The sequence below is a fragment of the Diadema setosum genome, chromosome 10, assembly GCF_964275005.1.
Source record: "Diadema setosum chromosome 10, eeDiaSeto1, whole genome shotgun sequence".
NCBI classification, from domain to species: Eukaryota; Metazoa; Echinodermata; class Echinoidea; order Diadematoida; family Diadematidae; genus Diadema; species Diadema setosum.
The window spans coordinates 35,691,116-35,702,171 of NC_092694.1; positions in this window are offsets into that span (position 1 = coordinate 35,691,116).

An 11,056-nucleotide genomic window follows, 5' to 3' on the forward strand; every position below is an offset into this window, starting at 1 on the left:
GGGGTTACCGAAGATCAAACCCCTCATTTCTCTCAGTTATTTTACAGAATTTTTTTTGAATTTTAACACACGTCTCTATTGGGAAATATTTACCCGTGTGAGCCCTAGTACGTTATATCATTTCTGTGAAATAGGGCCTCTACCGTTCTTTCAGTACAAGGAAGATTTTTGTGTCAAGTGCTTTAGGAATCACAGTACAGCGTGCCCCAAAACGTGGAAAAAAAAAAGTTTGAGGTTTATTTTTACGGGCTAAACGGAAACTCTGGCTTCACAACTAAGGTTTGTCTAGTTACCAAAATATAAGATAATGAGCGTGGCATTGACTGCGCTTTAGATATCCATTGTTTTGAGGTCACAAAGTCATTCCACTTTATCTGAAAAGAATACAAAACGCCCGCCGTTTTCCAAACACTTCCGAGCCAAGCATTCGATATTTGTCTACGGAAATTCCTCCATGTCATGTACACAAGTGCTCTAAAATATTTTGTTTCCTTCTTCGTGTTATATCCGCAAAAGCATAGCACGTACGCCAAAACATGATGGATTCATGCTTTGTATTTTTCCGCGTAGAACATCTTCTACAGCAAAATGCAACAGAAATAAACAGCACACCTTTGAAATCTTCTAACTGACATATGCCACATAATTTAATTCTTTATTTAAATGTTACAGATTTGCCTTTTTCATACTCAAAGCAAACTTACATAATGTTATGACTGATACTCCAGTGACATATGTATTGGATTCATGACTGAATTCAAGGCACAATGTATATGATACATACGATATAATCTAGCGAAATTTAGCGAAATATTAAACCATTTATGATATGCTTTACATGTAATGTAATGATATTACCATTCTTATGTAATAATGTGAATATCTTGGAGATGATGAATAGGAGAAAGAAAAGGAGGCCGCAATCATAAACTGTCGCTTGATTTCGATTGTAGCCTCGGGAAAAACAAAATGCGTTTACTGTGGAGAAAATAAGTCAAATTTGTCAAAGAGAAAAAGGAAAATGAGGAGGAACGAAAATATGCAGAATGCGAGATAGAGAAAAAATAATTAGAGCAGGTTTTGGTTCTACGTGTAGATTAGTAGAAACAAGTGTAAAACATTGTGTGGGTTAGTTGTTGGTAATTGCGTAGGTGTATATCAGCATGCGCTTTTATGCATTGTAGTATAATATACACATGCATAATTTTGAAGGGCTAATTTACTTTTGGTGTATTTTAATTCTGATAACTGTATTATGATTATGATTAGGAATAGAGTGATAGATAGAGGATAATTCACCTCATGGACTTGGTTTGCCTACCTCCATAATGTACATCTCCAAGACAGCCAGAACAAAAAAAAAAAAAAAAAAAAAGAATCACAAATACAAACCAATAAAATCATTGTGCTCACTGTAACGCATATCTCTGATTATGGTTTGACATAGATTTTTTTTTTTTTTTTTTGGGATCTACGCTGTTGTTACCTGTATTGAGAAAAAAAAAAGGATCACTGCGGTCCATCCGTAATGTTGAATGTATTCTTCTATTCTATTTCTATTTTAATGTTTAAGGTATTCTTTACCACTAGGAGCAGTGATTTTGTGTGATGTGTGAGTTTTCACGTTTGATGATTATGTGTAGGTCAGTCGTATCGCAAAACATCCTACCATCTAAAAGTGTTGCAATAAAGGATAATGAGGAGATATAACTACTTTACTCAATAAACCAAGTAACGGCTTACTCTAGAAACAATATTATTTCAACCATTGTTCACATTTCATTTAACAATACTTAACACTGATTATACTAATTAACATTCTTAACATTGGTTGTTTCTATCCTTAACTCGTATTTCGTTTCTATCCCTAGCCCACATTTTTAGAACTATTTTGCAGCACTAAAGCTGGGTTTTTGGTTTATCTGCAAATGGTAAAAATGTCTTTAAAGTGTTTAACTCATGTCCAGAGAATCGACACAAGAAGCAAAAAAAAAAAAATCAAACAAACACATAACTTGGTAACTATTTGTTATCACACAATTTTCAAGAGGTTGGTCTAGGAACTGTTTAGGTCAATCAAAGGATGGCGCTATCATAACTCTACGGCTTCCTTGTCCGACTTCAGCACTACAGTTTAAAATGTAGAGCCATGATAAGTGTACGAAGAAGTTGTATAGGCTTAACAACTCGCACGAATCCCTTTGGTTTGTTATGGAATAATTATGAGGCTTGTCTGTGACAATGAATAGCTGAAACTCCTCAAGAGTCGTTGACCAATTGTACGTTCTACTGATTTTCTGTAATGTGTATTCAAATATTCATTTACAGTTGCACTTTGTTGTAAATCAAATAAATTGAATTAGATAAATGAATTGAAATTAAACGAAATGAAATGAAACGATACGAATATACAGCAAGATCACATGTGCTGACCGTTAAAGTTCAAGTTGAAGTTGATTTATTTCATTTAAAAAAAAATAGATAGGAATACAATGAAATGTTTGGATATACAGATAATGTCACGAAATAGGTATACAACAACAGGCAGAAGCATTATGTTCTGTCATACAAATGTTTGAAGATGCTGTTTCTTTTGTTTTTGTAGTTGTTGCATGTTTTCAACAACAAAACCTGGCAATAAACGACAAGGGGAAACAAACGAAATACGATTCTTGGATACATTCAAACTATGTCCTTGATTTTTTTTTCTTTTCTTGTTTTGTGGTGAGGAAAGCCATGTGCCTTTCCCTGTCTGATCTTGACTCATATCCCTTCACAAACATTGCTGCAGCCTCCCATACCTGTCTGCATACTTTCTACAATGGGACGCAGTCGCTCGACCTTACCTCTCCCTCCTATCCCGCCAACTACACCGAAGGCCGTCCCCAGAAGTGGGTAGTGGTGGCGCCCCCGGGTGGTGGTATCTCGATGACCGTGCACGACTTTGAGTTGGAGGAGGGAGAGTCCGTGAAGATTGGGATCGTCAAAGGGGACATTGTGACGAACTCCTTCAAGTTGACGAACGCCGATTCCGTTGTCGGGAAAACGTTCAACTTCACCGTGCGCACAATCTACATTATACTCCGCTGCGACAACGACGGACGCACGGCCCGCGGCTTTTGGTTTACTATTAGACCTCTTATAAGTGAGTAACCGTTGTCTTTTCTTATCAAAATTTGCATGTGCGATGTACTGAAAGACTGTTCTTACATTCTTTAATAGCTTTTCAACATTTTATGCAGACTGTGAAATCTGTATTGCTTCTTTTTGACAGTGATAGTTACCACAATTTTTATAATCAGAAGGTACAGTAATCCTACAAAAGTAATGAAGTAATGAGTAATGAATCTATAAAATTGGTGATACTGAAACCTCCCTTGACGAAGAAGTGTCGAACATTATTCTCAACCAAGAGCCATTAAAATGTGTAAACTTTGAGGGTTTTTTTTTTTTTGTTTTGGTTTTTTGTAAATTGTAAACTGATTACATATTCATCACGCAGAATATACAATTCATGTGAAAGCACATTGTAAAGCTCGATGAGCATGTGCGTCAGTTGGACTCGAAATCATACTTGTTCAGGCAGTTCTTGGCGAAGGTTCCTACATGTTCTTCTCTGTATCGCCGACCTGCCTTTGTGTTCGGAAGAATGGCATTTTGTACCTCTTCATTGGATGACCAACGACCCTTGGCCTTTGACCTATGCACATTATATAACTCGTATCACTGTCACCGTTTCTCTTTTCAGAGATTGCGTCGTCCTCTATTGCTCCACCAAGTGTTGAGCCGACACCTCTCCCCCCGAAGAACATGAGTCGAACCACCAATATGACTACAACGCAATTACCGGTCACCGTGCCTATCTCCGATCTCATACCAGGTAAGTCCAGTCATTGAGATTCAACGAAAGAGTACGATATGATATCTTTGATATCAACCTTAAACAGAAGGTATTTTTAAAGAAAATGATTGAATTGAATATCAGCCGATAAGGGAAGATTTGCGTGACGTCTGAATTGTGTCAGGAAAATTACAAGATTTCTGTAGGCCTGTGTGCATGTTATGGGCATGTTCACCTGTGAACTAAGAGGAACTTCAAAGTGGACTTCGTGATCACCTACGAAGATATCGTTGTTTCTGTCAGTCAAGAACAAAAAATCGTCACAAAAGAGTCACCGATTATGGACTCAAGCCATAGTAACTGGATTGACTGGTTTGTCTATATTGCATGTTTTACTTCTCTTCGCAATCTTTGCAGCAATGGAGATAGGACTAGCAGTCTCCCTGCCCCTGGCCATAGCTCTCATTCTGGTTGCGTTTCTCCTCGGGGCTGCCATCGTCTGGGTCTGCATCAAACGGAAACGGTGAGTTTAAAATTATGTATTTTATTCTTTTTTCAGTAATTTGCGGTCTTCCTGCCGTTAGCCCGACTTTTTCAAAAAGGATCTCTTTAAAATAAAGTAAAGGATTGTGCAGTTTGCTGCTATATTCTCTTTTAAAATGTTTTATTTTCCTCAATGACCTACAGCCAATTTCTGTCTTATTGTTACAGTAATCATCCCCATACCTATAAAGAATCCATTTGTCTTAGCATGTGTCCGTTGTTGATGTGTCGGCAAAATCCTTGATTGCAGACAGGGAAACCTTTTGAGGTAAATGGTAGGCATATGCATTACGTGTGAATATACATGTCTATAAAGTTGTTTACTGGACTACAACAAATGAAGACCTTCCCATTTACATGCCCAGCATACTAAGAAATCATTCGAAAACCGAAAGGAAAAGTTGATCAAACTTTCATGCAGATAGTAAGAAATGTTGCTTTAAACAAAGATATTTTTCCTACCAACAGTAGGACACACTGACACGCAGGGACTTAGAAATGTTGTCTTAAAGGACAAGTGCACCTTCATTAACATAAGGATTGAGAGAATGTGGCAATATTAGTAGAACACATCATTGAACGTTTGAGGAAAATCGGACAATCCGTTCAAAAGTTATGAATTTTTTAAGCTTTTGTGCAGTCGCCGCTGGATGAGAAGACTACTGCAGTGTATGATGTCACATGCGTACAACAATATGAGGAAAATATAAAGACAATTTCACAAAATTTCATCTTTTGAAAAAAGTACACATTCCCTTGACTCGTTACTGACATATATTATGGGTAATATTATTCCTATTGCCTTTAGAAAGAAGCAAATCAAGTGCTCTTTTATAATGCGAAAAAAAGTAAAAATATGTCGAAATTTCTTTACATTTTCTTCATACTGTTGTACTCATATGACATCACGAGCCTTAGTAGTCTCCTCATCCAGCGGTTCCAACACAAAAGTTTTTTTTTTTTTTTAATTAATAACTTTTGCATCGATTGTCCAATTTTCCTCAAACTTTCACTGATGTGTTCTACTAATATTGCTGCATTCTCTCAATCCTTATGTTAATGAAGGTGAACTTGTCCTTTAAACAGGAAAGCGTTCCTATCAATGAATCTTCCGGCAAGTTAGCAAATCGGCCGCAGGGCAAAAACCACCACGTATGCACGTTTCTATGAGACTACCTTACTACAGCTGGTACAATATCCGCGTGGAGTATGAGCGAAAAGGCTATCATTGATTGGAAGCAGAAATGAAGTTGAGCCGAAGACACTACCCCATCACTGAGCGAAATGCTGGCCCAAATGTCATTTTAAATATTTTAATAGTAATGATACTCATAATACTAATGTTAATGAAAACAATAACATTTGATATACAATGTCTTTTCCACGGGATAGTACTGGGGTCAGAAAACGACCAAACTACAAGGCAATGTCAATAAAAGTTCAATAAGTACATTGGGTTTTTTAAAATAGAAGTGCCTTCAAACTGTCTTTTTTGTTCAACTGTTGATAAAGATTATAGAGAACCTATTCCATTGTTTTGGAGCAGCAGATATGGAAAAGCTGCAACTCCACCGATATTGAGGTTAAAATGGGACAGTTGCATTATAAAATTCACCTATGTTCACTAACGTTGGTAATATAGTGTGCCTTGACATAATACTAGTAGTAGTAGACACTCGTCGATGTATGTAGTATGCTGCTCTGTTATCAACCTCTCTGAAGATTTCCCTAATGAAGGGAATGAAGAGTGTGACCAAAAGGGGAACAGAACAGTTGTGTGAACAAAGAACAAAAAGCCAATATATATATATATATATATATATATATATATATATATATATTATATAGATTAATAAATGCAATGGATATAATTACATGTAATTCCAGATAGACAATTAACCTCATTAATAAACATGGTGTGTTATGTTGACAGGGCTATTCGCATTGCCAGGGGCGAGCAAACCGGAGCGGATATCGAGATGTCTGCGAACCCGTCGTTTTCGCCCAGGCGTGATATCAACCTCAACACAAAGACCATGCAAGCAGAACCCTTGTCCCCAAACGTTTATAATGAGATAGGAGAGGGCGATTACAACACCCTCTTCGACAACCCAGTGGCGGGATTGAAGCACCCGTACCAACCCTTGCTACGAAAGCACTGCAGTGATAGCGAGGCAGAAGCAAAGAGAGTGAGCAGCAAGGATAACTTGAGTGTGGAGTTGGACAACGAATTTTGCCAGCTCACAGAACTCATCGATGAGATGTTGGATGACATCACGCATCAGTCCACTTCGAATCTTAAGTCGTTCGCACAGCATCACCGATTAATGAGTGGCGGCCATGTTAGTTACTCCAGAAGTGCGCACGCGCTGCCACCATTGCCTCGCGTGCGCGCTCACACTGGCGACTTTGATATCGCGCGGGGGACAGCGCTAAGACACAGCAGATATAAAGTTCGTCAACCTCCACTTCCCCCGCGTCTGAGGGGAATGTCACGTGGTTTACAACTTTCGCCTGACGAGCACAAACAAGGACTCCACAGTAAAATGCTGTCATTACCTTGTCTCCACCACGCTGTGTCAGCCCCTTGGCATTTTCCCGCATCTCACGAACGGAAAGCCTTTAAAGCACAGAGGAAACAGCATGAAGACGATTATAGAGAGCTTGAGCTCCGGGAAGACGCCGATAAAAGACCCTACCAGGCGCTACGGGCATCCCTACCGACCTTACCACAAGTAAGATCCGTAAGCTTGCAGGATGTGAGAGAAGAAGAGTGTACTGCATATCAAGCTCTGGGTGGATCTTTGATGGATGTACCGCAGAGCGTAGCGTTAGAAGGCGTTGACGAAAGCCATGAGTACGCAGTTCTCGAGCAAGAGAACTCGGGAAATGTCAGCATAGACGTGCACACTTCAGAAACAGATTCTACGCGTACGGACAGCGTCACTAGCCCATCGACCACTGACAAGCAGATAATGGAATGCGACTCGAGTGTCTTAGAGAACACGACGCCGCCATCTCGCCGTGAGAGTACTCTCGAAGACCTGTACCAAGGCAGTTACCCTGAAAGCGAACACAGTGATTATATAGAGATAATCAGTGATGAAAATGAGACATGTTGTGTAATAAATACCAACGGCTCCGTCCTGTCAAACTTAAGTCCGTCTTTCACAAGTGACGTTGCGCGTAGCAGGTGCAACACGGGTACAAGTTGCGTAAGCGCCAGCAGGCGGCCTTCTCCCGTGGACTTGACGGAGGAGCCGATAAAGGGAAATTCCCCTTTACCGGACGAGGAGGCTGCAACTTACATGACTCTGGCTGCTGATGAGCCTGCTCCAGCGAGAGGCCGTTCGAAGAGAAACCGACGATGTTTCCGCGGCTCGTCTTGGGATGACGACATGTACTCGTCCATAAATGCCGGGATCTACGAGGAGGTCTTACTAGAGGATGATGACGATGACGAACACGAGTATTTCAACGTCGCAGAAATTTTTGCCTAGACTCATCAATCCATTGTCTCAAGAAGTGTGAATTGACAATACAAAATAATACTTACATTTCAGTCAAATAGGATGGGTGTGTAGACGTAGGGTAACACATTCTAAACATGTTAAATGTTAGTGGATGGTCGCCATCCACAGACTGTCATGTTGGTAAGAAAGAATTGCTGATTTGTTTTTACAAAGACTATGATGACTTTGGATTCTGTTATGAGAGAAAACATAGACGTATTTCTCTCTTTTTGAGAGCAAGGAATGAGATGACAACTTAAAGAACCCGTAGCGACGGGATTCATGGAATTGGAATCGGTACGCTGGCCCGCTGGGATATATTCGAGAATACCACGATAACGAATTGCGTATAGTTTTATCACTGATCTATATGTGAGTACACCCACAGCCGAAGAATTTTGACTGCAGTCGACCTTCACCAATGAGCGTACACATCGATGCACAGTTATTCGCTAACCGTTACTTTTCATGGTTTTCGAAGGTACCACGGTAAGCAGCGAATTAATCTTGCCATGAATTCCCGCGCTAACTGTTTTTTAATGTAACTTAAATCACGAAGGGGAGACTGCGTTCGAGTTTCAACGTGAGATAAGAGGTACTTTAAAAAGCAAAACAAACAAAAATGATACAATACAATCACATTTTTTACATCTCGGTCACCTGAAGAAGAGAATTCCATTCTAGTGTTCATTGAAGATTACCACCTTATCCGCAATTAAGGTAGCTTGTAAGACGAATGTTGGTTGGTTGAATTACCATCGTGTGACAATTACGATTTGAGCTATAGCGCACAGTCGTGTAATCTAGTCTTACACTCAGTTCATTGACAAGTATTATCATGTTGTACAGCATACGATGCATTCTCTTTTGCGAATTATAGATACCCCAGATGTATCTGCAATAAAATTGCTCGGAAATTTTGATTAACCGATTCTGTTTCACCCTGGTGAAATGACATAGTACTACACTTGGTGCCATTATTACGGATTTCACGTTAGTAAAAATCTCGTAAAATGTATAGAGTCAATGTGGCATTTGTTTACTTTTTTTTTATTGTACAAATTTCGGATCGTCGTGATTTTTTTTCTGGCAACAACACCCGTTTCCATCGAATATCACTTTGTCAAGCTCTTCTCTCTAAGCTGTAAATACTGCCGCACTTGTTTCATGTCATACAATATTCACCTTGGGAATAAACTTTACTTTCAATCAAATACAGTATTATTCATATGAAAATAGAGGCTTTAAATTTGTTTATTAATGAAATAGATTCAAGGATTTAATTGAAACAAAGTCATTATAAAGTCATAGGTCTTTTTTCTGCTTTTTTTTTTGTTGGTTTTTTTTTTTTGTTCGACTGTTCAGGCATCAACATCAACCGGAAGTAAAATAAATTTTGCAGTCTCGAATTGTCGGTGGAAATCTTGTACTGAGGTATTACGTTTGTACATGCTCGTAGATTTGTTATCATAATCCTATTAAACACCGTGGATCATGTCTCTGAACATGCAGTTGAACTTGTCACCTTCTGTGAAACGGCTCATTTTATACATTTCTTCTTTGAATAAAAAAATGATAATAATCATTTTGTTTGTGCTCTTTTGTAATGGTGCATTATAATCTTACTTGTATTTGCATGTACGTTTGCGTATAATGCATGTCTGTACTTATACAAACCTACATACCTACAAACAAACATGCATACATACATACAAACATACATACACAATTTACCAAGACATTCATCAGAAATGTATTTTATCCTATAGTTTATCAAATTTTACTGTTTCTGCGTGCTGCCAAGTACTTGTTCGGTGACCGATTAAAGGGATAGTAATAATTATAGTCTTGGTGGAGATTAGCATTGGGCTTTTAACGTTTTGCGAGATACCAAGAAACCACTCATGAAATAGTACAGTATATCATTCTAAAAAGGAATTCGAAGTTTATTTGATGAAAATCGGTTTTTGAATGGCTGAGACATTCACACAAAAAAAGTAAAACAAAGCAATCCTAATAAAAGCTTGGTCCCATCTTTTAATTAGTATCACTCTGTTTTGGATATCTCAGCCATTTTAAGTCTAGTATATTTTCATCAAATAAACGCTGAATTCCTCTTGGAATATAACTTTCACATCTCATAAGAGGTTTCTCTTTATCTCACTAAAAATGTTAGAAACCTGAAGTTAAATCTTAACCAAAGCTATATGATCCCTTTAATGACTCAATGATTAACTATTAGAGCCAGATTGTCATTTAGAATGACATGATAACGATTCAAATGTGAATAATGGTAAGTTTCATAGTTACCGACTAAAAGGTGTATTATAGCATCAACGGGCTCCTCTGGTGTGGTCACCATTAGTTGAATTAAACATAGAGCCGTGCTTCTCAACCTTATTCAACCTAAGGCCCACTTTGGCTCCTATGGTTTATTGTGTGTGTGTGTGTGTGTGTGTGTGTGTGTGTGCGTGCGTGTGTGTGTGTGTGTGCGTGTGTGCGTGTGTGTGTGTGTGTGTGTGTGTGTGTGTGTTTAACCCTAGTTAGATCAGATATTAAAGGCATAATTTACCATTTCCAGATGAAACAAAAACCCAGCATTAGTGCTTAAAAATAGTTCTGAAATGTGAGTTAGAGACCGAAACAACCACTGTAAAAATTTGAATCGGTAAAATCGATGTTAAGTATTGTTGAGTATACATAATGTGAACAATAGTTATAATAAAAATGTTTCCAGATTAAACCGTTAACAGTTACAGTTTATTGAGAAAAATACAGATATCTCCTTATATTTTAAGCTTAATCGCGAAAATGTTATTGTGATAGGATGTTTTGTGGAATAGCAGACCTACACATATGCATGAAATGTCATATCTTGATATTTTTATTTAATCACTGTTCCCAAAGATAAACAGGACCTTTAATATAATTATTTTCATGTTATTTTGGACTGACATCGTGACCCACCAGTTAGGAAGCGCAGATTGCGAGTTCACGTCAACGCATCAAACTCAACGTAGAGGGCGACATGAGTAACGCCTCTTGCTACCAAAATGGAGTATACCAAGAACATAGAGTATTGAACATTTTAAAGGTATACCATATATGTGACAGCTATTTACTTTTGTTTGATAAGGATCAACTCATTTTCAAAACTCAC